The 27315-nt window shown below is 38.3% G+C and overlaps 1 protein-coding gene and 1 long non-coding RNA gene across 11 annotated transcripts in view; one reads left to right on the top strand and one right to left on the bottom strand.

The window, feature by feature from the left end:
* The window catches only part of LDB2 (LIM domain binding 2), a 219246-nt gene that overhangs the window by 137981 nt on the left and 53950 nt on the right, over nucleotides 1-27315 (top strand). The gene's annotated exons all lie outside the window — the stretch shown is intronic.
* On the bottom strand, nucleotides 10342-27186 carry LOC108638730. The gene is made up of 3 exons (XR_001920051.1): nucleotides 27151-27186; nucleotides 14635-14676; nucleotides 10342-10375 (listed from the first exon to the last, which is right to left on the bottom strand). It is a non-coding gene; the product is annotated as an uncharacterized LOC108638730 (long non-coding RNA).

The following is a 27315-nucleotide window of genomic DNA, read 5'->3' as shown; positions in this document are numbered from 1 at the left end:
AGAGCTTTCTGTTTCCCTGGATATAAAAGGAGCAGCTGGCTAGAATCTGTCGCCATATTAAATATATCTAAGTAGGAACCACTTCTCACTCAGAGGAAAATCTAACACTGGCTTACCAATATGTGCAGACTGTCGATTGTTCTTCAGCTTTTACTTTAATTCACTCTATAGGTGATGTCCAAGTATATGTTGCTACTCTTCTACATATGATTTTTAATCAATATATTTTTGAGTATTTAAATTAAAACCTAATAAATGGCAAGGAATATTAGATATTTCAAAGGAAGGATGTAAAACTCAAATCTTGAATTTTGAGTTTTAAAGTCTTCTCTGGGAGGGACAAAAATCCTATAAAAATATTTTTGGTGGTGGTTACAATGTGTATGTTCACATTTTATGTATGAAGTGTATAAGAATTTTCCAAAGAGTTTTGTGCATGATGAATCTGCAAATTAGATGCAAGGTATTTATTTTATTTAAATTGTATAACCATTTGTCACATAGCTTGGAAAAAAGGTGTAAGTTAGAAAGGATATGTTGAATTTTACACAGTTTAAAATATCTGAAGCGCATTCTGTTTAGGTGACATGTTTGACTATTAAGTACAACGTACTCATCATCTAAGTGCCAAATATAAACTGCTAAGACAGCTATTTGGCATGTTGGTCTGTTATATGTAGTTTTTCTAAAATTTCTGTGATAATACTTGTTAGATTTTTAAAGAATTTCCTTTATTTTGTAATCAAAATTTGTTGGTGATTATGTTTGGAATGCATTTGTGTAGGTGTACATAGGCACACACCCTTAGACATGTATAAAATAATGAGGTAACAGTTTATACAATAGTGAGCTATTTAAGCTTAAATGTTTGACATAATTATATTTGTATGAATAAACTATGAATAATTCTCCCTCCATAGCAAACTGAGACTATAGTATTAAAATAATTAAAACAATGAGAAAATAGAAGTAGTTAACCAGAAGTTCACCTTGGTGAGTTAAATTCTGTTTACTTCATATACACTCCACTGTGCAGAAGTGTGAAAGAACTTCATGCAAACCTTTTCCTGCACTGTACCTGCAGGAAAGTAGTTGTTATTATGGGTTTCAACTAATCTAAGATTTTGTCCAGTAGACTATATTGCATTTGTGCGTACTTGCCATAGCAGGGCAGCCTCTTAGAAGCTACCCTAGGAGACCAAACACCACCAAGGGGACCCCCTGCAGATTGGTAGAGGTACAGATTCTGGTCTGGCAGACGTGAGCCGTGTGAATTGAGGCCAACTGAGGTGCATCACAAGGAGTCAGACCAGCACTCTCTTGTGCTGCGTTGCCTTACTCTGGTGTGGGGGTATGTCCACGCCGTGATTAGAAGCCCTCCAGTCGCTGAGGAAAGGACAGGGGGAAGACTCTCATCAAGTCACAGAACTGATTCCTTTTTCATTTGGGGCCTTTCTTAGAATGATTGTACAGGATTTTACTCCCCCGGTTGCTGGATTTTTCTTTTGGACAGGAACTTCAAAAAGTAGTGACCAAATGTGCTGCTGTCCATGAGGGAGATCATTAAAATGCATGCACCCGTGTGTTGCAAGGACAACTTTGGCATTAGAGATAGTGCAAGTTCCAGTGATAGGTGTACAGCAAAAGAGGAATTATTCTGGCACCTGCAGTTCCTGTAGTAATAGAAGAAGCTCATGCAGTAATGAACTCTGGTTTGTTTTCTTTTTTATTATTACTATTTTTGTTGCTGTTTTCTATAAAGTGAAATATTGGGGCCCATCCTCATTGACTTTCCTGCTCAGAGCACTGTAGCTCAGTGCAAAAGTGCTGCTCAAAAGCGTGTAAAGAAGTTCAATCCCACATTTATATAAGTTATATAACTTTATATAAATGTATATAAAATGTGTATAAGTTATATAACTTTATATAAGTTACTGCTCTAGAAAATTATGCATAATCTAGTTCATCACATAGGAAAAACACAAGTTAGTCTTACATTCACTGTATCTGTGGTGAATACTGCATATAGGTACTGATATATAAGATTTTAGCAGAAAGTAAGAGATGGTACTGTAGTAATCTAGGAAACTACTAATTTTCCTCAATTTTTTCAGCTGTTCCTTACCAATGTACTTGGCATTATACCTTGCAACTTTATTTTCTGATCTAGAAAGTGTAGGGGGAAATCGAATCTGCCTGATAGTCCTGGCCAATAGCTTTCTTCAGAAAAAGAATAGTTTTCATCTTTTAATTAATATCATTTGATCTATTGTCCAGACCTTTTTTTTCTTTTTTTTTATTTTGCTGCTCTCACTGTCTGTAATCCTTGTCTGATTTTTTTTCCTCTTGGAAAAAACATGTAGTTAGATTATTTTTCCCACTATTCCATTTCTCCTGTTAACTCTAACTTTGCCTTCATGCATGTTACACTGTATACCAGAAGGTCTTGACTAATTTCAAAAACTGAATAATCTCTGAGGTGGCATAAGCATTTCTTAGTGTTCTCTAATGATTCTGAAAAACAGGATTAAATGTATTGCAATGATGATGCAGGAACCCATTCATTATCATGGACAGATTATATTTGAATTGTAGAAACATTTTACATTACAAGTTTATATTAATAAAATCCAAGGTGATGGAAATAAATTCAAAACCTGCTCTTCTAGCCTGTAACTGTGTGCCACAATCTTAGCTTAGGAGAGGAGGAAGCTCTTGCAGAAACTGACTTTATTCATGTGATAGAGAGTGACATTGCACCAGAGGAAAGGGTCATCACTCCTGAGCTTTTAAAACATCCCACACCCAGATCTTTTAGTCAGTTGAAGCTCATCATGGCTGGGCTTCGCGAACGAAGATTTAGGAAGGCTCTATCCACGTTTGTTACAGGCACACTGGTGGCTTATGAGGCCAATACGAGATAGACATATCCAGTTGCAAAAGGCACAGCAGAAAGACTCCTTAGGTGGTGTATTCAGCAGGATACGATTCTTTCTGCGTTGTCTTTTCTCCTCAAGAGTGATCCTGTGGGTGTTCTCAAAGGAAACGGCAGCGTTATAGATGGTGTGTCTCCAGGCCTCCCGATTGGAGGCCAGAGTAGACCAGTTAAGATGATCAGTGTGGCCAAGGCTGAGATGTTGTTTCAGGGAGTCCTTGTATCTTTTCTTTGGGGGTCCTCTCTTACGGCAGCCAGAGGCAAGTTCACCGTAAAGGAAGATCTTAGGGAGGCGGTGGTCCTTCATCCTTGAGATGTGCCCTGCCCGTTGCAGCTGTGTTCTCAGCAACATGGCCTCAATACTTGTGACTGCTGCTTGTTCTAGAACAGATGTATTGGTCACAGAATCTGACCAGCAGATGTTTAGGATTGTTCAGAGGCAGCGTTGATGGAAGCGTTCTAGGAGACGCAGGTGGTGGCAGTAGATGACCCATGATTTGGAACCGTATAAGAGAGTAGACAGCACAATGGCTCTGTAAACACTGATCTTGGTGCTTTTCTTCAAGTGTTTATTACGCCATACTCTTTTATGGAGTTTTCCAAAAGCACTGTATGCCTTTGCTAACCTGTTGTCTATCTCCCCATCAATCTTACCATCTGATCAATTGAAGCTAAGGCTGCAGAAATGACCCTAATGTAATATTCTGAATGGAACTGGTGATTGATTTGATATATTCTTGGTAGTATTTCCAAACTTTTGGCTGGAGTAGCCTATAAAGACCCTTTGGGAAGTGTTTGGTGGCCCCCTGTCCTGTTGTCTGACTACAGAGGTGATTGTCCTGTGATCCGGGCAAACCAGGAATCAGCCATATGGCAGCTCTACACATGTCATATATGCTTCCTGAGCCATGATGGGTCATTGTAAGCAGCCTTCATTATATCAGGAACAGCAGGAGCAATCCCAGCATGTGACAGACGGGACACTGTGGAGTTTCAGAAAGCAGGAGAAGGCAGTGAGGCAATCCCAGGAGTCACAGCTGACCTCTGCTCTGGGCCTGGGCAGTCTTTCATTCAGAGCATCTCCTCAAATTGAATAGCATGCTGCCACATTCATTATTTGTGGTTTCTTTAATGATGATGTTTAAAGCTCAGGCAAGTTGCAGTGTTACAGTCTGGTCCGACCTTGCTTTTAGCTGTGGATAGGGCGCGCTGATTTAGTTGCATGCTCTCAGAAACATCCTTGTTATCAGTGCTTAGCAGTTGTCTTCGGGGTGGGTACAGTTCCCCAGTAAAGATCTAAAAAGCTTCAGGAAAAACTGGGTCTGGTGTTGCAGAACATTTTCCAAAACTCTTTCCGCAGCCATATATTAACTACAGAGTTTAAGCCAACAGCTATAGATCTTTCAGCAATGTTGACTTACTTTCTAGCAATAGCAAATTCAATAACCCTGCCAGAGCACAATGCTAATCAGTCACTAACCATACCTCTAATCAGTCTGGAAAATGTGGTATCTGTCTGAAGAGCAAAAATTCATGTATGTATTGTTTTTTTCTCTGTAGCACTTATTGTTCTTGCTATACTCCATCGTCTATGAGAAGCCTGTTAGATTCTCACAAATCTGTGCTTTGCCAGTTCTTCCCCTGTATTGTGAAGATGCCTGAATGTTTAGTTTGTTAATAGGTATAGGAGAATAGTTATGCTTAAAACAAAAGTTCATACAAGAATGTTTATTTCTTGCAACACATTGTATTCTAAGGCTCTGTACCAAATCTACATTATGAATTATGCTTTTTCTTACCACTGTTTTAGATCACTGCTGGTTAATACCTAATTTTCTAGTGCTTCAGTTATTTTTTTGCATTCAAGTTTTATTTATTTCATAGGTTGCAGTGAAATAAAGTTTCTTTAGTGACAATTTCCCAAGAGGTGATTTAGTACCATCTCATATTGTCTGACCTTCAAATTACTTTCAGGCAACCACAGTAGTAGAACATTCAAACGAATACAACATAGATTTATCAAAGTCATTATCCTAGACTACACTGTTACAAGAAATGTGGTAGATCTGATATTATTCAGATTTCAGCATTTTATAAAGAATCACACATAGGAAATTATTAGTCCAGCTGAACAAGGTGGATGTTAGTAGTGGCACAGCAGAATGGAATGAAACTGAATAAAAAAGACATGACAACAGGTTATGCTAAATGGAGAACTGTCACACTGGAAGGAATGTGTCAGCAGAATTTTTCAAGGATCAATCTAGAGTACTTGACTTACTTAACATTTTAATTAATGATGTTAGCACAAAATGTAGAAGTAGAAGAATGGAATTTGGTGGAGGCAAAATATTGTGAGGCATCATTAATATAAAGGATGATCAGAACATTATGCAGGAAAAATGTTCTTACCTTGAGGACTAAAGTAATAGAAATGAGATGAAATTTAAGAGTACTGATGCCACTTAAGGGCTGCTGAAAAGAATTTTTGCTAGAGACTTATCAGTTGAAAATGACAGAGGAGGCAAAAGACCTGTGTGTAACAATCAGTCATAGAATAACTATGAGTCACCGATGGGATACAGCTGTAAGCGATGTGATCCTAGAAAGTATCGAACGAGATATTTCCTGTGGAGGCGGAAAAATGTTAATGTTGTAGCAGCACTGGAGAGCTTGCTTTTGAAAAACTGTACACCCACTTTTAAGGAATATTGAATCCAAGTGAAGCAAGCATTAGGAAGGTTTATAGGGACAATTAGAATGATACAGAAGCATATGTAGTGCAAACAAAATAAAGGTTGTGGCTTGTTTAGTCCAGTAATACAAGGCTGAGAGGAGACCAGATTGCTGTCCACATGCTCTTCATGGGGGGAAACAGCAGAGTGGGAGAAGTGGCACTTGACACTAAAGCAAGTGGGTATGTGCTTATCTGAATATAAGCTAGAACTTAAAAGAACATTTCTAGCCATCAGATCAATGGGATCTGAATCAGTAGTAGCAGTGAAAAGAGAAATGGACCAGTTTTAAAACAGAGCTCAGTAAGCTTGTGGAAAAACTATATTATGGGATTTTTCTATGATGTGATTTGCTGAATCATTTGGGGACTAAATCGTCAGATTGATGAAGTCTTGTTCTTTGTTGCTTAATCACCTATGAATGCATGATATGTGATGCATACAGCTTGCTTAGGCCATGTGAACTTATTTATCCTCAAATTGATATTGAACACCAAAACATACCCTTTACTTGAGAAGAATCCTTATTCATACCTACATTGCTCCAAAGTACTCAGATGTCCTCATTCATACTTCTGAGCAGTGCTCAAAAGTACTTAGAAGACTTATGTATTTCTTAGAGGTACTATAGATTGTACAAAAGCTACATTGTATTCTAAAAAAAATATAGAATTATTCTCATTTATGTTAAGGCTCCATTTCATGATTTTGGCAAATGAAAGAGAGTGGGTGTAAACAAAACTTCTAGGCTGCTAGAGGGCATAAAACACCTCTAATACCGGTAAAATGTGCATCTTCTTTGCTGACACAAGCACAAACCTTAAAAAATATGAAAAACCTAGTCTCTGTTGTCTCCACTGTATGCTAACTTCCACAACAACTTCACTGGAACAGTGTGGCAGTAAGTTTTACTGAAATAAAAGGTTGAATTTGGCACAGAATGTGAAAGGAATTCTTGGAGGTTATGATCCTTGAGATGTGAATTCCACCAGTAAAAATTCAAATGCACATCATTTCTAGCGGGATAATAAATGTAAAGGTTCTGAGTAGCTAAAAATGTTGATCTTTAGATGCTTGTCAGTAATAATTAACTATATAGGAACGTTTTCCTATTAAAAATATTTTTAATGGGTTATTCTGACTTTAGGAAATAAAAATAATTTAAAAAGACATGCAAGAAAAGAAAGGGACTCTGGTGAACAAAGCAAGTCCAGGCTACCTAATTTTGACTATGAAGTGGTTCTTCACTTTACTCCTCTGCAATAATGGATTGGGGGAAGAGGGTGGGGTAGAGATAAGGAGGGGGGCAAGTCTTTATGGAGCACTTTAAATTACAAGAGTTGTTATTAAAACAAAGAAGAAGAAAATTCTTCTTGGGGGAGCATCTTGGGTTTGTCTGGCTCACATTACCAGAGAATACTTGTCTTGTTTGAAAAATATTTTAGTATTTCAATTACAGAATCCTCTGGGCTCTATTCAGAGCACAGTATCCACTGCTTTGCAGAAGGTTGTGCATAGGGTTCTGCAAAAAATCAATTCTTCCAGTATAAACATCCTTTTTGCAGAAAGTTGAAACAGAAAAAGAATGCAGTACACTGACATGTTGCTAAGCAGCAAAAAGGACATATGTCAAGAACCATCTATGTCTTTTGTATTACTACACTTCCTTTCCTCACACCTTCATCACACAAGCTGTTATGATTCTTATGTACCCATAATATGCAGAGAAAATGACACAGAAGTTAGTTTTTCCTCATTTCTTCTCCATTTGCATTTCTTAAAAGATCTAGTGTTAAAGGCGGGTCCCTGGTGGGTGTAATCTGTTTGAGACGTTACCAGTTTCAGGTCAGTCCAAGGCTTTAGGCATTATGGGTGTAGCTGATTAATTCATTAGTTGATGGACATCCTGTTGAAACCTTTTGGGCCTGAGTTACTTCCAGAAACAAAACGAAAATCTTGCCAAAAGGGAGAATATTAACCTTAGAAATAAAATCAGCCTCTCTAGACTGTGAGGAGGTCAGTGGTACCCTGATGGGATAGTTAAGACCTACAAAATGGTGACTGCCATTAAAAAAGAGGTAATTTGAAAACATTACCAAGCAGAAGTTTTGCACTGACCACTAATTTATGTTGCTGGCTGGGTCTTTTATTCACTGGAGTAAGTGGTTTCTTCCTAGCAAGTCTTCATGGAAAAAGCACTAAGGTCTTCCTCTTGGTCTGCCACAAACATTTATTTGTGTGAGTAGTTTCAGTGACATGTATTTTTAAAGTGTATTAAAGACCTTTTGATAATTGATTGTAATTTTTACAAGGATGTCTTTTATGGTAGTGACGTTTCCATGGTTGTAAAAGCACTTATTTACTGTGAAACTATTACAGAGTACTTCCAGGACACACAGTCTTCCTAATAACAAATGTGTCTTGAAATGAGAAAGAGCTTTTCTTAATTTAAAATTTCGGTGTTGGGATTATTTTTTATTATTACAGCTATTTAATAATCTCTTGCAAGTAGTTCCATATTTTCAAGGTCAAGAATTTTTAGAAAGAGTAATGGGACCCAAATTTCTTTTCACTTCTATCCGACCAACTGTGATGAGGTAATGGTATTCTGCAAGTTGGCATTGGAACAACAAATTATGTATCAGCCAGGGCTCATGCCTTTTTCTCTATATGCCCTGTGACTATATAACTAATAAAATGCCTGTTTTTATTGTGTGTGGTCCAGCTTCAGAATAATAATCATCCTTGAAGATTAAATTAATGAAAAATCAATTTAGCAATCAAATATTTCAACCATGGTGGGTGGCTGAGTTAAGAAGGTATTATAAGTAAAATATAATTTGTTCAGCCATATAGGCAGTTGTTGGATTTCTTATTCAGCCATCAATTACTGCAAAATGGTTAGCTGAAATTACAATTAAATAATGGTTGCAGCTCCCAGCTAGAGTGCAGTCACATGTGGAAACAGCTGTAGTTATTTAAAAAGTGACCGTCCCTGCTGTTTGCTACTGCTCTTCCTCTGGAGGTGACAGACATCAGCACGTGTCAAATGCTTCATCTGCAAGTCAGCGTCAGCCACACCCAGCCCTCGTTTGGGGTAGGGGCTTTTGCAGGGGCTGGCAAGGTGTCTCCGCCTGGGCTTTAACTCCCAGTGGGATGACAGCAAGCAGCTAAGGCCGGTCATGTCCTGCATTGCTCCTTCTCTGCCTACCACAGGGCTTTGGCTGTGACCATGGGTCTTTGGTTGTCCTTAAGTGTTTTCAGGATGATACATTTATAACTGCATGTTTCATGCCTGTACACAAAGAGGAATAAGCTTTACCTGAATAGTATCTGGTTACCCAATTCTGCTGTGACTGCTCCTGGAATGTTGCTGTCTTAAGTATTTCAATAATACTTACTGTTCTACAGTTGTACTTCTATCAAACTGTTCATAGATTAGGAACTAGACTGTAAGAAGAGTATTTTCAGTGAAAGTGTTGTAAGCTTTCTGTTTCAATTTCCCACATGTTCAGTACCCATCTTCCTGACATGAACAAAAAAAATTAATTACTTTTTGTGAAATAATTACCCCCAGTTTACTGTGAGCCATATGACATTAATGAGGAGGGCTTTGAAATTTGCTCTCAAGATTTTCAAGTGAAAATGATGGTAAATTAAGGAAGACTTTGGAGCTCTTCATGAGTTTGTGATTCCATTTTGGGACTCAATTTCTCAGAGAAAAGCAGTGACATAATAACGTGGGCCAAGTCATTACTTTTTATTCAGGGTAAAAGGGGTTTTTGTAGCTACTGTCTGTCTTGCAGAACATTACGTGCTCACTAACATATTCAGGGAAAAGACTGTTCTTTGCAAGCTTATCTGTTGAAATATTTCCATCTATCCTGTTTTAAAGCATTTGCTAGTAGGCATATGTATGCAATACATCAGGAATGAATGCCAGAAAAAAAACCCTATAAAAACTTACTTTTTGTCTTGAAAGAGGATGTAGGTTCAGATGTGCTTCAACACTGCACCATTGCTGTGTCTTTTAGTAGTTTTACATGTAGGCGTTTGCTATTAGGTGTTTGCTATTGTTAAACGTGACAGCTACATCCCCCTCTTTAGGTAAGCCTTCTAAAAATAAGTGTGATTTACATATGGTTTGCATATTTTAAACCATAATTTGCATATGTTAATTGACAGTCATTGCAGCAACAAATGTTAATGCATGTAGTCGGTCTAAATTGTAAGAGTTACTGGAAAGTTTGTCTGCTCAAAGGCAAGCAGGCTGCCTTCTGTATCTCAGCAAAGACTGAACTGCCATTGACTCTTCCCAATGATGCTGAGGAGTGAGGGGACTCTGTATTGCACACTTCAGGAACCTAAGTGAATAAATACAATTGTATGTTTCCTGTTTTCAAAGGGTATTTATCTTGCAGCTTTGGAAGGGAATCATCCCCCTGCTGTCAGTGCCTTTCATGACGGTAACTTTGTTCCAGATCATATAGAGAATTACTCTTAAAGTGAGCCTACATTTCCGAAACCTTTTTGGGGAATGAGGATCTTCATTTTACCAGCAGAATAATGTATGAAGTTAATGTCTCTTGTAACCATGCAGCGGAGTCAGGAAGCAAAACTGATGTAGAGGGAACCATATGAATACACCATAGCAAGGACTGTCATGCCATTGAAAACATGAGATTCATTTCTGCAGATCACCCATCTGTTTTGAAAGAACAAGCAAGATCAGGATATTAAAAATATATATGTTGGAGGAAACATCCAAGTTTTTACTCAAAAAGGTGTTAGATAGGAAAGGACCTAGTAGGGAATAGCTGCTTTAATGATATTTTGGTTGCTGAATATTGCAACAGTTGACCCATACTGGAATAATCTTATAACGGGAGCCCCTTGGGATCCTTCTGCTCTGTAGCAGACATACTGGCATCAGTTTATGTATTTTCTAGGCCACTATGTTTCAAATAAGAGCAGTTTCATATTACTACTGTCAGTGATGCATGCAGAAAAAACAGTGAAAAAGACAAAAAGAAAACCTGTACAATTCTCCATCACAGTGACACCAATGTGATATCAATTATATGGATCATCCATCTTGCAATACTGTTTTGCTGTGGTTACCAGGTATACAAGCGGCCGACTCTTTCCTCCAACATGTCTAATGTCACCAGCGGTACAGTTTTTATTCAATGTTTCAGCAAGACTTCTGCTTAGAATCACATGTAATAAAGACAACATAATAATTCCTGGTAAATTTAGGAGAATGATTCATAGGTGGGCAGGTAGTTGGAAGAATCCCCCATAATTGTCATCTCACTGCGTCCCTTAAAAAACATCCACTGGCAGTCACTTTCTCGGGACTAGTCTGCAAATGCAGCAGGGATCACTGCTATATTTAGCTCAGCTGGTCAGAGCATGGTGCTAATAATGCCAAGGTTGTGTGTTCAATCTCTGTATGGGCCATTCACTTAAGAGTTGGATTTGATCATCCTTGTGGGTCTCTTCCAAGTCAGAATATTCTGTGATTTGCCTGGATATGTCAACCCAACATAGTATAGTCATCACAGTTTATGGAAAGGAGGTGATTATTTTGTATCAGTTGGTTACTTATATAAAGGTTTTTTTATTTCAAATAGATCACTGTTGAATATGCTAAAATATTCTTAATATCTGGAATCACTGGGGACACAAAGACACCCACAACATAGATATTGTCATTTTTTTCTGTGATACGGGAGTGTAAACAGAAACATTTCTCCGGAAAAAAAAAAAAAAGTATTTTTCTTGGTTTCTGGTTGCATTTGGGTTAAAATTTACCCCTTATAAAGTAATCACCACTTTTTCTTGACACTGTTAAGAATGTCATTCCTCAAGTGCAACTTGTAACTCTGATGCAGTAAACAAAAATGTTGTTTCGTTAGTACTACCATTTGCTCTTAATTCTCCTCACAGTTGCATGAAAACCTACGTTCTGAAATTCGACTATTCCCATCACCTTCCTTGTGATTCTGAAGTTTTGGGTGCATTTAGGCAGAACGTACAAAGCACCAATAACCTAACAAACAAGCAGGAAACACAAATTCTTCAATGGAAATGGTTTGGGTGAACTTCTTGTCAGTGAATTCCATGTGAGTACCCCTCTGAAGGACATTGAATGGAGCAGACAGCTCACAACATGGGAGAGTAAAATGTGAATGGGATGACATACAAGTGATGAAACTCAGGGGGAAAAAAGCAGGTGGAAATAGCAGAGGAGAAGCAAAAGTTCAGCTTCCCTACGCAGCATCCCCACGCAGAGCAACGGCTTCCTGTGAAGTTGCCTCTTTGGGGGTGTAGCCTGCCATCTGCCTTGGAAGTGGTAGATTTTTAGGAGAAATTAAAGGTGAGAAAAGTCATTTGTGACTACATTGCACACCACCTCATGGGAATAGCTCTGGGAAATGAAACCGATGCTGCTTTGCTGACACAATGTGTGTACAGTTAGAAGCTCCTGTTCCACCCTAGTAGGATATTGCATGAGTGTGTAGGCATAGATGATTATCCTGAAGAAATTCAGAATCATACTTTGCTAAACATGTAAGTGGGCACATTCTGTAGACACAAAGCACATACTGTAAGAGAGGGTCAGTATTTTCTTCTTTCAGAGGTATGGGTCCCTATCGTACCGTCATGAGTTTCATTGACAGTAACAGGTGAGACTCAGTTGTGTGGTGTGGCAAAACCAAACCACGCCATGAATCTTTTCTGCATTTGTGTGACAGGCATTGTGGTACATTGTTCAGTCAGTGTGGGCACCTACTGGCTACGAAGCCTGGGGAGGAGAGATTTTAGTATCACATTAGTTGCTGTGAATTGTTTTCTATGCTATCTTGCATATATTCAAGTATTTAATGAGTTATTTTTGAAGTTCAAAACCATATCTCAGACCATCAAAGTAATTTCTGTCTTTTACAATGGCAAGCAAAATAGCCATCTCTTTTTAAGAACCACTTCCTCTGAGGTTCTTGCAAAGGCTGAAACCACAAGAATCGCAAGCTAAAGAGCCTGTGAGAATAAACTCACTCATATGATTTTTAGCACTTTCTAACTCTAACCAGGTGTGAGGTATGCAAGAACAACCTTTAAATTTATATTTCTTGTTGTGATCATTCTACGAACAGGAGGATAGGAGGGATGTGGATAAAGTACTGTATGAAATACAGGAGTGCTGATCCAAAAAAATTTTAAATGTCATGTTCAGTCCAAGGCTTGTGCAGAGGTCTGGGAACAACTTCTATTTGTCTAAATTGCTTTATGCCTCACTGTGGACGATTTTTCCTCCGTTTCTACTTTTTGTAGCAAAATGACATTTTAGTTTTGAATTAATCCACAATTTTGCTGAAAAAAAAAATTCAGAGGCTTCACTTTGTGTTAGCAAGCAGTTGCAGAGCAAAACACATATTTTCAGGTTGCATTCCCTGTGCTTGACTGGCATAATCCAGAAACATAGGGAGCAGAAACAGTGCATCTACTTGTCCTGCATCAGAGTAAAGCACTCCTCCTCTGCCCTCACCTCTTAGACGATTAATTTCACAAAAATGAAGATTATTTTCTTTAATTCTTCTTATCACTGTGCAATCAAAATGCCTGCTGTTTAAGTGGAGATCCATGAGAGACCAGTATTTGTTCTTGAATAATGTCTGAAGTAAGATCAGTATTAACAGGGGGGGAAATAAATTGAAAATATTCATGTATTAGTGTAGTGAAGGAAGGCTGACTTTAGACAGAGATGTTTTCCTATGGTTATGGTGAAAAAAATAACTTGGTAGGAGTGTTACTTTCTATTACTCTCCTGTGTAATGGATGCCCACAAGAGAACAATTTTGGACTGGTGTTTTCTGCATTTTATTCCAGCATCTTTTTTATGTCTTATAACAAAAGTACAAATAGGTTCCTACCAAGCTTACTCTTACATGGTGTTAGGTTTTGTAAACAAATGTTAGCTCAGTATTCACTGCAGTAGTTGGCACTACAACAATACACAAATTTGTTTCCAGATCCTGAACTGAGCTTGCAATGCTGCTATTAAAAAAAAAGAATATGTTCTTAGTTGTGAGATATGTACAAATTATTTAAAAGTCAGGGGGATATTTCAAATACGTATGTATACAGCAATAGATTGGCATGTTCACACTCCAAGGGGGAGTTTCTTATTTTTTTATTGAGTCCTATTTGAACATAATGAATTTGAAGTATACCAAATTAAATTAGTTTTGCCACATTAGGTGATTTCTGTACATTTTTAAAAGTTGGTAAATTTTGAAAAAATATATTTAATTTGTCAAAGAAGTATTTTTAATTACATGCTCATATGCATGTTAAGACACCAGAACATCTAGTTATGTATCTGGGATCATTCTCCCTGATGTCAGTGGGGATTCTTATTGGCAGAGTTGCTCTGTAACCCTATTGGCACTGCTGATAAAGAAAAATTACAACTAAACCTTTAGAAAAGAACTTCCTACCTTGAATTTCTTCAGTTCTGTAGGAAAATATATTCCAAGAGAATTTTTTTATATGCTTCTAGTCTGGGAACATAAAGTTTGTATATATTTTTCTTTAAGTAAATTGAGTTGTTAGGGTGATATTTGAAGTGTGGGATTCCCTGTGCTCTCATTGTACTTGGATGTCAATAGCTATTAAAAGCCATGACTTCCATGTCTGAATGTATGCAACCTATGTTCATTTTTGGAAGTAGGTGCGATGGACCTGGACTGGGATCATGCCACACTTGTCCAATTATTTTTTTTCCATTTTTGTCTTTGTTTTTCCATTCTTTCTTTTAGGTAGTCTGTGATTAGGCAAAGATGTTGGTCTGAGTGGGCATTTGGGTTGATCCTGTGTACCAGTTGTTGTATGTTCTGGGAGTCCCTGAAATTTTCCTGACAGTGGCATTTCAAGATTGACATGAGAACTGCATCTTACCTGTAGTGGTTCCAGAAATCACAGCGAGTCATTGTAGAAAAACTATATCAAGAAGAAAACATAATACCTCTCTGTAAAACATGAAAAAATGTATCATACAGCTAAAAGGACAGAAAACAGGAAGAGGCTGTTTCAACTTGAGCAGGGATTTGTTATAATACTTATTACTGATGTTACCTTTTTTGAGTTAAGGGCATTCTGCAGTATTTGCTGCATAAAATTTTATTAAAAACTATGTATAACGTGTGTTCTGGCTGAAGCTTATAAACCTGTTACATTGCTTGCCCTTTTCTGAAAGTGCTTATTTATTACTTCATGTTATTTTGTCAGACATCTGATTTGTATAACTGAACACAGGGCATTTGCCTTCATTTTAAGGGTAATAAACAAGCTGCATTTTTAAAACCAGAAAAACGTTTTTAAATGGTAGACTATTTTTCTAATTATTTTGTCCAGTGTGTTCAATACCTTTTTACTTTCTCTGCAGTTAGCTTCCATGAGCTTGAAAGAGAAGGAGAAAGAGAGTGGGAAAGCAAGCTTTGCTGCAGAAAAAAAAAATCAAAGCCAACCACCAACAGCTTTTTGAAAAAGAGTGTTCTGGTTGTTATAAAACATGTATATAACCGACAACTGATATTATCCACTGGTGAGATATTGTTCATACATCTACAGCATAAAATTACCAGAAAAATCATGCTGGTTATCAATCCACATGTTCTCAATGCAGTTTGAGGATTTTGAGAATACCATGTATATCTTTTATCGTATCACTGTAACCCCTCACCTCCCACCAGTTCTCCAGACACACTCCCCACTACGTTATATCCCCTTTGATGCACATACCAACCCATTTCACCTCTGATATTTTTCACCTGAATGTGGACCATGCTGTGATGCTAGACTGACAGTGCTTGAGTGAGAATTCCTGTGTTCAGGGAAGGGAGTATCTTTCTTCTTCATATGGCCAACCTGTGTGTTTCAGTCTTGCCAGGAATAGAATTCTTCCAGTGTTAAGGAGGTCAGCTACGCCTGTATGGCGAATGCTTGTATGAGCCTGTTTTTCCCACACACCGAGCTGACCAGATGCTGTGTGGCCATTTTCATCTGCCTTGGAGCCCCAACAAATATCTGCTGCCTCTTCGCAGGATTTGCTTGCTCAGACGTGATGCCACGCTATGCAAACGTGTAGCTTTTGGGTTACTCAGAGTGTTAGCAGAGCAAGTTGGTGTCTGCCTACAATATGCTTTATAGAAACATTCGTGGCTATGTTTACACTGTACTAACCACAGTGAGAGAATAGCTTCGACTAACTTAAACTAGCTGCCATAAGTACTGTTACTGTCTATCTCTCAGTGGAAGGGAGCCTGTGGAGAGCTGCAGAAAGCATCTAAGAAGAAAGGTAAATTCTGTCTAAGCTAAGCCCTCTGAGGTCCCAGCAACCTGTGCTTGTCCTCAGGCTTCTCATCATGAATGGTGTCCTCAGGCTTCTCATTGGGCATGGTGGTGATGACGTGACATGCTATTCTGGCAGATGCAAACTGGACCGAAACCAAAAATAGAATTTATCAAGGTTACATCTATTTAAAGGTGTGTGATGTTACTGATTTTTCCTGGATGAGAATCAGGAACTTTAGAAGTGGAAAAGCTTTGCACTACACGTGGTACTCTGTCTCAGTCACTCACAGCTTCTCTTCTCTTCCAGTGTGAAAGAGTGAAAGGGGCCTATGCATTATTCAGAGCAGTACTTTGTCAATTGTTTATTCTTCCCTTATATAGGCTGTATGTGTTTAATAGTATTTCTAGAGCAAACATTAATTGTTTTTTTTTCTGCCTCAGCTTCCCATCTAAACATGGTTCATAGGAGAGGCTGGAAATTAGAAACTGGTAGAATTATATTTGCAGACATCTCTCTTCAGAACAACTTCACTTCAGCAAATATAACACAATGGATCTTCCTATGTGCTTTCACAACAATAATTGGAATATTTATACAGTTGAGGGGTGGGGAGTGGGGAAGGGATATCCCCAGCATAATGGACAAATTCTTAGCAAGTGGTTATTGGTGTGGGTCCAGTGATTTTCATGGAACTGTTTGATTGATATCAACAAGAGATAAATCAAGTCGATGGCTGTGAAATGTGTGGGTTGGTCACTTAACCCACCACCTGCATGAACACACCACAGAAAGGCAGACGTGTTTTCTACAGCAACTAATCTTTGGGTTTTGAGCTCTGGATTCTGCCCCAGACCATCTTGGGCACCTGCTTAAATGAATTGTAGCAGTATGGGAGGGTATGGCCAGTATCACTTTATCTTAATGTCATTTTGCTTATGTTTTTACATAATTTTTTGTTTCATGCCGTGTTTAACATTCTACTAGGTCAGATGAAGTCAGGGGTCAGGGGTGTGCTTGATTTAATACAACTGGATGGTTTCCCTGGTTTTTGTCTGTTCCTTTTGGTGTCCTGTCATTTGAATTTTATGTTTTTGACTTTATTTCTTGAGACGACTTTTCTGGGTATCATTTTCTGTGCTGTGTTGGTCCTTTATGTTGGTACAGATTGCATTTGTTCATCTAAAATGCCTGTCCTACACAATTTCCATCATTTTTACGGTCTTACATTTTGTCATTTTCTGCTTGAGTTTGGTTGTGGTTTGTTATGTTTTGACAGTGGTTTGTCATACAGCTGTGAATAACCTCTGGTTTGTTCTTAAAACTTCCTTCTTTGCAGTTGTTGAACAAAATTAACTGAACTACTCTTTCTTCAGACACAATGATAGCACAGACAGAAGTGTGAGTGGCTGTATACGGCAAGCAGGCAAACCATTTGTTCTGGCTTTATTTGCATTCAGAGTGTGGTATTTTTATGCAAATACAAATCTTCTGTTTGCTAAATATTCATGTGTAGATCTTTGGTGGGAAGTGATGGTTTTGATTTATAAGATGTAGAAGTTTTTACAATTAAAGCTGGAGCTTCCTCATCTAGGACATGTCTGTGTGTGGGTAACCCCCCCCAGACATTTCTCCCCTCCAGCCTAAAAAGTCACTTTAGAACATATGCTTCCTGAGAAATATGCCTACCATCAGAAATTCTGAATTTTTCAGTGTGGAGTAAGAGTCTGGCCTGCTCTGTACTGTTAGAAACCTAATTCAGTTGTTTAAACAATAAATTGTACGGTCTGTGAGTTTTCATTTTATGATCGATTAATAGATTCCCTAAGTACTTAGAGTGTTGTCGCTGGATACGGAGCAAAAACTTAAAGCTTGAAGCTGGTGTGGAGCTGTGCAGGGCTGATGCTCTGCTATTTGTGCTTCAGCTTGAGATGGTGGTTGTGAGATCTGCAGGAAAGGAGCTGAGTTGAAGTTGACTGTGAGCCAGCAATGTGCCATTGCAGCAAAGAAATCAACAGCCTCCTGGGCTGTGTGAGGCAGAGTTTGAGGGAGGTGGTCTTTCCCTCAGTCCTGATGATGCACATCTGTGTAGGATACTCAGTTTGGACTCACTATTTAGAAGCCAGACATGGATATACTGGAATGAGTCCAGAAAAGAGCCATGAATGTGATTAAAGGCTTGGAGGATTTGCTATATGAGGAGAGGCTGAGAGAGCTGAGACTGTGCAATCTGGAGAAGCTTATAATGTGTTTAAATATATGATGGAGATGGAGTAAAGCAGAGACAGGCTTCTCAGTATTGCAAGAGGCACTGGGCACAAAGTGAAACACAGAAAATTCCATTTAAACACAAGAAAAACTGATTTCCTCCGAAGGTGGTCAAACACTCACTCATTGTGAGAAGAGAAATTGTGAAGGCTCCATCTCTGGAGATATTCAAACCCCAATCGACACAGCCCTAGACAAGCCATTGCAGGTGACTTTGCTCCAAGTGGAGGGAGGGATGATGCCCCCAAGCCCAGATCCTGTGAAAGGGATCTTGGACTGCTGTTTTCTCTTTACATTCTCTGGTCCAGACTCTCTTAGCCTGAGGCTGAAATACTCAAGAACTGATGACTGAATTTTGTGGTAAGCAATTCTTTAAAGACTAGTGGTCTGCTGCCAGTGTAATAAGGAAAGGGTTTGGGAGGAGATTTCATTGTAATAGGTAGGCTGGCTGAGCCTTAATGAAAAACTACACTGATGCAGTTTAGCTTTGTACTGAGATATAGAGAGTTTTTTATAGTTCTTTTCTGAATGTTTTTACAAAAATGAATTATAGTGAAATATTATCTCTCTTCAGAGAGATGAAGGATTTAAGATTGAGTTGCAGATTATTTGACTGTTGAGAATAAGGGTCATGAAGTGTGGGGAGTTAAGCTGAGGTCTCATTGTCATAAAGTTTCTTACTTGCTCTTGACTCAAGTGTGTTTTAGAGGATTGAAGTGCTGGTTACACTCTTTCCAGTAAAGGAAACACACTGTCAACTGAATCAAAATTATACACGCAAACCCTCACTAGACTAAAATATTGTTAGAAAATACTTATTGGACAAAAGACAAAGTCAAACCTAACACAGTGATTGAATTACACAGGATAGAAGGAACTGGAGAGGGAAACCTAGACATTTACAACTTTATAAGCTTTAATATTTAATATTTAATATTGCCTTTAACTGTAGGTAAAGTTATTGACATGAATAAGATATTCCAGATACCATTATACATCATGTATCTAAACAAAAACATTGGGTTCTGGTTGTGGGAAGGATCCAAGTCACCCAGAAACAGTGCTGAATCCACATCACACATCCCACTTTGTAAATTTGTTATAAAAATTAAAAACATAGGTAAATTGGTTGGAAGCATTAGATTTCCACAATTTCCAGGAAGTGTCAAGTAGATCATTAAAGATAAAAACAAAATTGTAAATACAAGGGAAGAATATATATAATGCTAATTTTACTCCTCAAAAGGTGTGCTTTATTATCTATGGAGATAGTGCTTCCACTGTCTTCTAAACTTCATGAAGTTTAGAATCTATAATGTCTGTAGATTATACAGATGTTTTTCTGAATGTGCAAATATGTACTATATTACTAGTATGCTACTATTAAAAGTACACTAGACTAGTATAGTCTAGTATAGTAGTATTATTATTAATGTAGTATAGATTTTGTATCTTAAATTTACTTTTATTTAATGCTTAATTTGTATAAATAACTATAAATTTCTGTAAATGGAGATTAATCATACATTCTAATTTCTATTGTATAAGTAGTCTACATGATAGAAATCCAATCTTACCCACTAGATTGGGAGAAAAAAAGGACAGGTCTGTATGTGCCAGATTCTTCTTTTTTACATGTGGGTGGATTAATCAACATGGCCCACATGTCTCTGAGAGAGAATTTGGACTTATTAGACTGTCTTTTCACTGCCTTCCATGCCACACTATCAAATCTGACAGTAGATTTTCCTGGGAATTGACAGACTTGTGTTGTTTGGGTTTGAATCCACTCAGTAGATAAAGCTGCAGCTTCTTCCAGATAGCAGATCCCAGTACTGAAAACTGGAGCTTTACTATTGTCCAGCTTGATTGAGGGATCCCTCCCTTCACATCCCAACCAGGTGGACTGTGTCCAGAAGAAAACATGGCTGATGTACTCTTTCACTGGGTCAATTTTTGGGCAAATAGAAGTATAGGCAGAATAACAGCAATGATATTACTATGTAACTCCATTCGGTTTTGCTCTGTGAGCACTGATGTGTTTATTTCAGTTATAGAAACATATGTAAATGAATATGCCAAGCTCTGGGCCACGCAGATGTTAGTTAGCCATGACCAGAGATGTCAATTAACAATTAACAGAAAGCCCATGCTCTCTTCTGCAGTGCTCAGGAAGGGTTCATTTGCAATCGATGGGATGTCGTCTTCTGGCTTCCCTAGTCCCTGCATCTGGCTGAGGAGAGTTATTTGTTACATCTCCATTTAATTACTGAGATCCAACTGTGATAATTTCTCAAGCAAGAGACTCTCATAGTTTGCCTAGAGCTTTATGGGATAGCTCAACATTTTGTATTGGGAGCCAAAAAAACCCCGCAATCCCAACCAGCAGAGTTCCTCAAGCCCAGCTATAGCATACTGATGAGATAATCAGCTGCAGACTGCACCAGAGCTTCCAGAGCTCCTTTAAGCTATAGGCAGAGAGTGTTTTTTTCATTCTGCCGCTGATTCTGCGGCACTTTTAAAGGCTTTTTATATTTTATATTTTTTGGTTTTATTTGTTTCTGTTTTATTACTTATTTTATTACCTAATTTTAATTGAAGACATAGGACTTGACAGGATTCAGAGCTGCAAAAACCAGCCTGGAAGCAATAAACCAAATATTTTTATTTAACTGATTAACACTTCCATTGTTTCTTTTTTATACCAACTTGACAGTATCTTACATGGTGTATATGTATATGCTAAATCCAAGTCTCTGCCCCTGAGAGCTTCTGCTATAAAGGCAACACGTGAACAGTTCGGTGAGGGGTTTGCTATCAAGCCCTGCTTCTGCAAAGAGGCCATGACCCTTCATTATGTAGAGAGGGCACTGAGATTTTGACAGTCTATCTTTGGTACACAAAAGGAGGAAATGTTCTTCTATTCCTAGCCCACAAATAATGCCAGTTTCCTGTGAACTAGAAAAACATGTTTGCTTTCTATTTTACTCAAATCTTCCTTGAGAAAAAAACCCCAACCTAACAGTATCATCATCACCACAGTGTGTAGTGGTACCACAATTATATTACAAACTGTATTTTTAACTGGTTTTCTGCCCATAGGTCATCTAAGGCTTGCAAAAGCTCTGAACTTCACAAGTTATGGACATTCCCATCTAGAGATCGCTGGAGATCTTGACGCAATGTGGGATAGAAAAATAATTCTAGAATTAAACTTATTCCTGACAGAATGAAGTATTTTACACTCAGGCAAACATATTTAAAAGGGAAAATAAATTAAATGACAGCATGAAAATAATGATTCCTGGGATAAGGGTGACAGAAGAGCACCCTAATCATCATCGTTGCATGCCCAGGCCAAAAAGCAGGAGCATGACCTCAGTGTGTCCCTCCCTAAGAGGCAGGCCTTGGGCCATTTAATATGTTAGATGGTTTAATTCTATTCTTTAGAATTCCCCAGGTGTGATACTTAAGAAATTACATATAATATAACTGTTACTGACCTATAAAGCTTCTTGCCTACGTTCACAGATTGAATTAATTGATTTCTGGACTGCTCATGTTTGGAGGAGTGTCACAGATCTGTCTTACTTCAATTCTAAAATTGTTTTTTTGGTTGGAAAATGTGTATGGAATCACATGTAGCCAAGCTGTTACACCACAAAATAGACTAAAGTTGTTTCATGCCAGCAGATGACAGCATTCTGTTTTGTGCAAAATAGTTGTTTCAGATATGCCTTTCTTATAGACATTTTCATATAAATAACTATTTCTTGTTGCTAAATCCAACTGATCTTTGTCAGTTTGCTTTGCTATCTGGGCAACTGCTAGCACAAGTGAAGCAAACATTAAGTGTCAGTGCCCACTTCTCATGAGAAAAGGTACATCCTCAGACACTCAGCTAGGGAGGAAGATTGCTGCCCAGGACAAAATGATAATTTAAAGCAGCATTCCAGTGATCTGGAATTAATGCCTGAATGCTGAGGGCCAGGTGAATTTTCCTTCTAGTATATACAATATCTTGCAATGTGAGGTGTCACATTTCACACTATTAAATGGCCTTTTCTGGGAAATGGGACCTGTTAGTATTTGTAGATGCAGATATGCTTTCTTATGCTACGTCTGCTTTTCTAAGCCTGACTATTGGGCTTAGAGCCTCAGCACCTGCAGTCAGGGCTGTTCTAATGTACTTTTGCAGGCAGATGATATCTATTATTAGTATTGCTTGATAAGTCCCATGAAAAGGCCTTCTTTCTACTTATTTATAATTTTGCTAAGCTTGATCTAATAAAGCTGAAATTGTTTTTGCTTTTATCTAGTTCTTTTTTATATAAGGCAAAAAAAGATTTCTTTTTTTTCCCTCCAAATGGAAAAATATTGTTTTTTCCATGTTACTAAAGCCTTGCAAGTTTGTTTTTTAAATGTCTAAAAACCTGTATGCTCTGGAGTATGGTTGCTCACCTTTGTGGTAGGGGTGTCCCTTTTGTCCTCTTTGTGGAAATCTGACTGAATTTAGCAGATTTCTAAATATTTGAGCGAAAAAGGTCACCAAAAAAAAGGTATGCAGTGCAGGCTTTGCTACAGTTCAACAGCTAAAATTCCCAAGGTCTTCCTTTCCAAGGAATATAGTAATTGTCCTCATCAGAGTCCAATGGGGTTAACCACATGCCAACTACATAGAGTAACTAGATATTTTGGAGCTCAGGGCTGTGTGAAGTTGTTGTCATTTCCACTGCAAAACCCACAGAGAAGGCTCAGCCAGTGCTGCATGCAAAAGCAGGAAACCTTTTCTTCTACACTGCCAGCAGATATGTCTGGGATCCAGGCAGCCCTGTGAAGGAAAGAACTTGACCTGAATGTAGGGGTAAAAAAAGGGGTGAGGAGGGAAAAAAAAAAAGGAAGGGAAAAAGTCAGGACAAGATGTCACTGATATGATGAGATAGGGGAGAGAAAAAATGGTAAATGGGAGATGAAAGAAGATGGAGGATGATTAAGTAAGGGAGAGTTGGAAGTCAATGAAAAAAACAGGGAACAGGTTTGGCTGAATGAGGGACACAATGAGAAGAGGTCTTCTTGAATGGTCTCTTGCTGATGAGAAGCTGAAGGAAGGGAGGAGAGATGGGGTTCATTTAGAGAAAGAATCTGCTCTTAGGAGGAGACAGAGTGGAAAAAGTGCAGAGAAATAATTTTGGAGGAAAAAAAACAAATCAAGAACAAAACCAAAAACAACACCACCACCACCACCATACACACAAAAAACCCCAACACCACAACAAACAACAACCAAAAAACAACCAAACAAAACCAACCAACCAAACAAACAAAAAAGACAAACCACAAACCAAACAAAAAACCAAACAAGATCCAGAACAGTGCTGAGACTGCTGAGGCAGGGAGCCTGGGTCAAGGAGCTGTGGAAGCTTGGCTAGGTAGGAAGGGCACCAAAAAAGTGTATGTGGAGCTGGCGTTTTGGGCAGAGTAGAGGACAACAAGGAGGCTGAGACTAGATAACTGGGCCTACTTAAGTAAGAAGAATGAGGAAATCAGGCAGATTTGGAATGGGTTGATGAGTGTCCTTGAGCAAAAGAAAAAGGGGCAGCATGTGCGGAGGGGGAGAGAAGACAGGGAGATACTGGGAATTGAACAGTGAACTTGGAAGATAACTGATGTAAGCCACCAACCCTAAGGTGAGAAAACAGACAACTGGACTATGGGTGTGGGTGAGCAAGAAGAATGGAGAAAGAAAGAAAGAATTTCCTGACATCAGGAAACGAAGTTACAAGAATTTTCCCGTACTCAAACTGCTACTGCAAACACTCGTGTTGGGAGATCCTGTGGCTGAGATCTGTGTGCTGGCTTTGAGGGTCCCCAGGCAATGCTCCTTTAGGAATGTGTGATGTGGCAGGGAGGAGCCGTACGAAACTATGCACAGACATATATTCTGAATGTGTGTTCTGTGGGCTAAAAGCCAAGCTCTAAAATATGAAAGAATTCCAACTGCAGTGGCATGTAAAGCTTAATTCAACCCCACTGGTGCAGTTGGATGTGCTATTTATATACTTTTCATTGTTGCTGTGGCTGCCTCTGGGGAACTGCAAACCCAAGACCAAGTTAGCATACAGTTTGCTCTGGGTTCTGCAAGATGAGTTCACTGCACTGGCGCAAGGATGATTAAGCAACATCCTGAAGTGGCCACAAGTATCAGGTTATCCCATAATCCTGCCTTCTCATTATCCAGGATTCTCCTAGGAAGTATCCTTCAGCTGTCTCTAGCATAAGATACGTGGCATTACTAAAATCTTGTTGAGATGTAGCGTGGCAGACAGAGGTGGAGTGTGCACCTCCACACGTGGTCGTGTTCATCTCCTGTGAGAAGGGAAGGAAAAGCATCTTTGCAACATTACCATTCTTTTGCCCAAGAAAGGATTGTATGTATGCACGCAGCAGAGCAGGGCATGCACACACATTTGTACTTGAATACTTATCTATGCAATCATGTTTTGGAAGAGAAAAAGCAAGGAAAAGTTATTTGTGCTAAAAAATGCACAAAGTTTGCAATGATCTCTAGAGGAGCTACTCCACAGCCTTTTGTTGTTCTTGGAAATACCATCTCCTGCACAAATAAACTTTGTTACCGCTGAAGAGAGTTTCATGTTTATCCTAGAAACGAAATGATCTTTTAAAACCATTGAGTGCTTCAGGAAGAGAACCAAAACCTTGAACATGCTTCAGTCTTTTGTGGCAAAGCAACATAGTGCGCTGAGGACAGGTCTGCTCATCAATACAGGTTTCCATTTCTTGTGGAGTTGAATATTAAGCTATAATCATTTATGCTGGTTGTTTGCATCTGCTATTTTCAGTTTTACAGACTGACAGGGTCTGCATGTGCATCTGTCATGCAAAATCAGGTTCCATGGAGCATATCCTTGTGTGCACCTCTATTCCTTTTCATCCTTTTGGTCTCAGACTTTGTTGTTCACAGTAGCATATCCCTGTGGCAAATATAGATAATGCTTACGAGGAAAAGTAATAAGTTATTTAATGTATTTCTAGCCTCCTTTAATGTGTTGTAGCTGTGAATACAAGGAAAAGAGCAACACCATATGACCATGCTACTTTGGGAACAGTCTATAAGCTGCAGTTAAATAGTTTCAAGATATTTATGCAGTGCATAAGTTACATGAATAGAGGTTTATCACAATCAGTAGGAATGCTGGATTTTCATATCACACATTTGCTGCTTAAGATGATTAGCAGGAAATTTAATTTGCACTAATTAGCCTTAGGGGAGCAAGAAATTAACTTGATGGGTAAATTTCACTTTTTACTATATACCATACCAACATGGAGAAATTTGAGTTAAAGCATGAGTTGAATGCTATGCTAATACACTGGACTTCAGTTTTTCTGAATTAAAATAAAAGACCGTGAAAAGATAATATGTGCATGTTGATTGGGTGGGGTTTTTTAGGAGCTAGAGTCACAGAATAGTCTTTCAGTGTAGTCACTGAATTTTCAGCCACTTCCAGAGAGTGTGGTATGTTTTTGTACATTAAACTACACTGATATCTGATATTACAGCAAAAGCTTTAACAAGTCCTAATTTTCTATATTTGCATATTTTCATTATACAATGTGCATTATGACTGCACATGCAACATTCCACATTGTAACACACAGAACAAACATATTTTTCACAGAACTACTGTGAAAATTCGGTATTTTTTAATTTGCAACACCCATTTGCAAATGCATTTTTAGGTTATGGAGCCTTTGTTCATCTGCTGGCAAAATTTCTATGAAAATAGTTTTTTAGAAATTACTCTTAAAGTATGCAGCGAGGGAGGCATGAGTCACCATATAGTCCTAACAGACAAATAAGAATTAGGAACTAATAAGCTCTAATCTTGCCTGTTGATGGTGACTTTTCTACCTCATTCTTCCAAGAGACCATTTAGATTACTTGGGTTTTCCCTTTAAAATGGATGCAATTTTTATGTATCCATCACTCAGAATTACTGTGGATTGACTAATGAAGGCAAAGCAATGAGTCATTTTGTGTGGAAGTATTGGTCTATTACAAACTGAAGTGTCCTATCATACCAGGCTTGTGGTTACATCCAAATTTATCTGTAAAGAAGGAGATGGAAAGCATGAGTTGCATGTGAGATGATTGGTTTTGATGTCAGCACTTCTGCTAGTTTGTGCATCTAAAGTACACTCAGAATTACTATTGCATATTTGGAATTAGACCCTGTAGTATTTAGCTGATACTGATATGGAAGTGAGAGGTGTGACTTCAGTGAGAGTTTTGCCCTACTAAGTATTGCTGAACTGGGTACCTTAAGTTTTTAGTTTGGGGTGTAAATGGGGCATATAAGTGAGTTCAGATGTCTGCTCAGATTTTTAGCCTATGATATAAACAGTGGTCTAAAGAGAGATCTCAGATAGACTTGTGGGTAGTCATAGATTGTATAACACATATTGTTTTGCATTCTCAGGTTCTCTTTCATTCCCCAGTACTCTGATTTCTCAGCAGTAGCCCTCCTATTCAATCAAGAGTGCCTGTGTGTGTGTGTGTGTGTGTGTGTGCATGCATGTATGCGTGGGTATATATAAATATACTTGTGCTCAAACACAAACAAACATATATGTGTACACGACCCCCATATATAAATTTGCTTTGCTTTTTTTGGGTGTAAAAGTATATTTCTGTAAATGCTCACCACTTGTATTTATACACTTATGGGTAATATCCAACTTTCAGTCGTAATTGACACCATGTGGCTTTTTGTATAATAATTATTTTGGGACAAAAAACCTTGCAGATGGTTTCAAGAGTGACTCTAACTTACCATCAATGTAAAAAGATTAAATATGATGAGCCCACTCCCTCTGAATGGAATCAGCCATTTTCATTGATTTCAATGGGAGCAGGCGCAACTTCATCTCTACAAAAGGGAGAGAACATGTATTATATTCATTAAATGAAAGTTTGATTTCATTGAACTTAAAATTAT

Source organism: Manacus vitellinus, unplaced genomic scaffold (genome assembly GCF_001715985.3).
Source record: "Manacus vitellinus isolate BGI_N305 unplaced genomic scaffold, ASM171598v3 scaffold_0_pilon, whole genome shotgun sequence".
NCBI lineage: Eukaryota > Metazoa > Chordata > Aves > Passeriformes > Pipridae > Manacus > Manacus vitellinus.
Note: the sequence above shows the minus strand (reverse complement) of the source record. Positions and strands in the feature narration are given on the sequence as shown.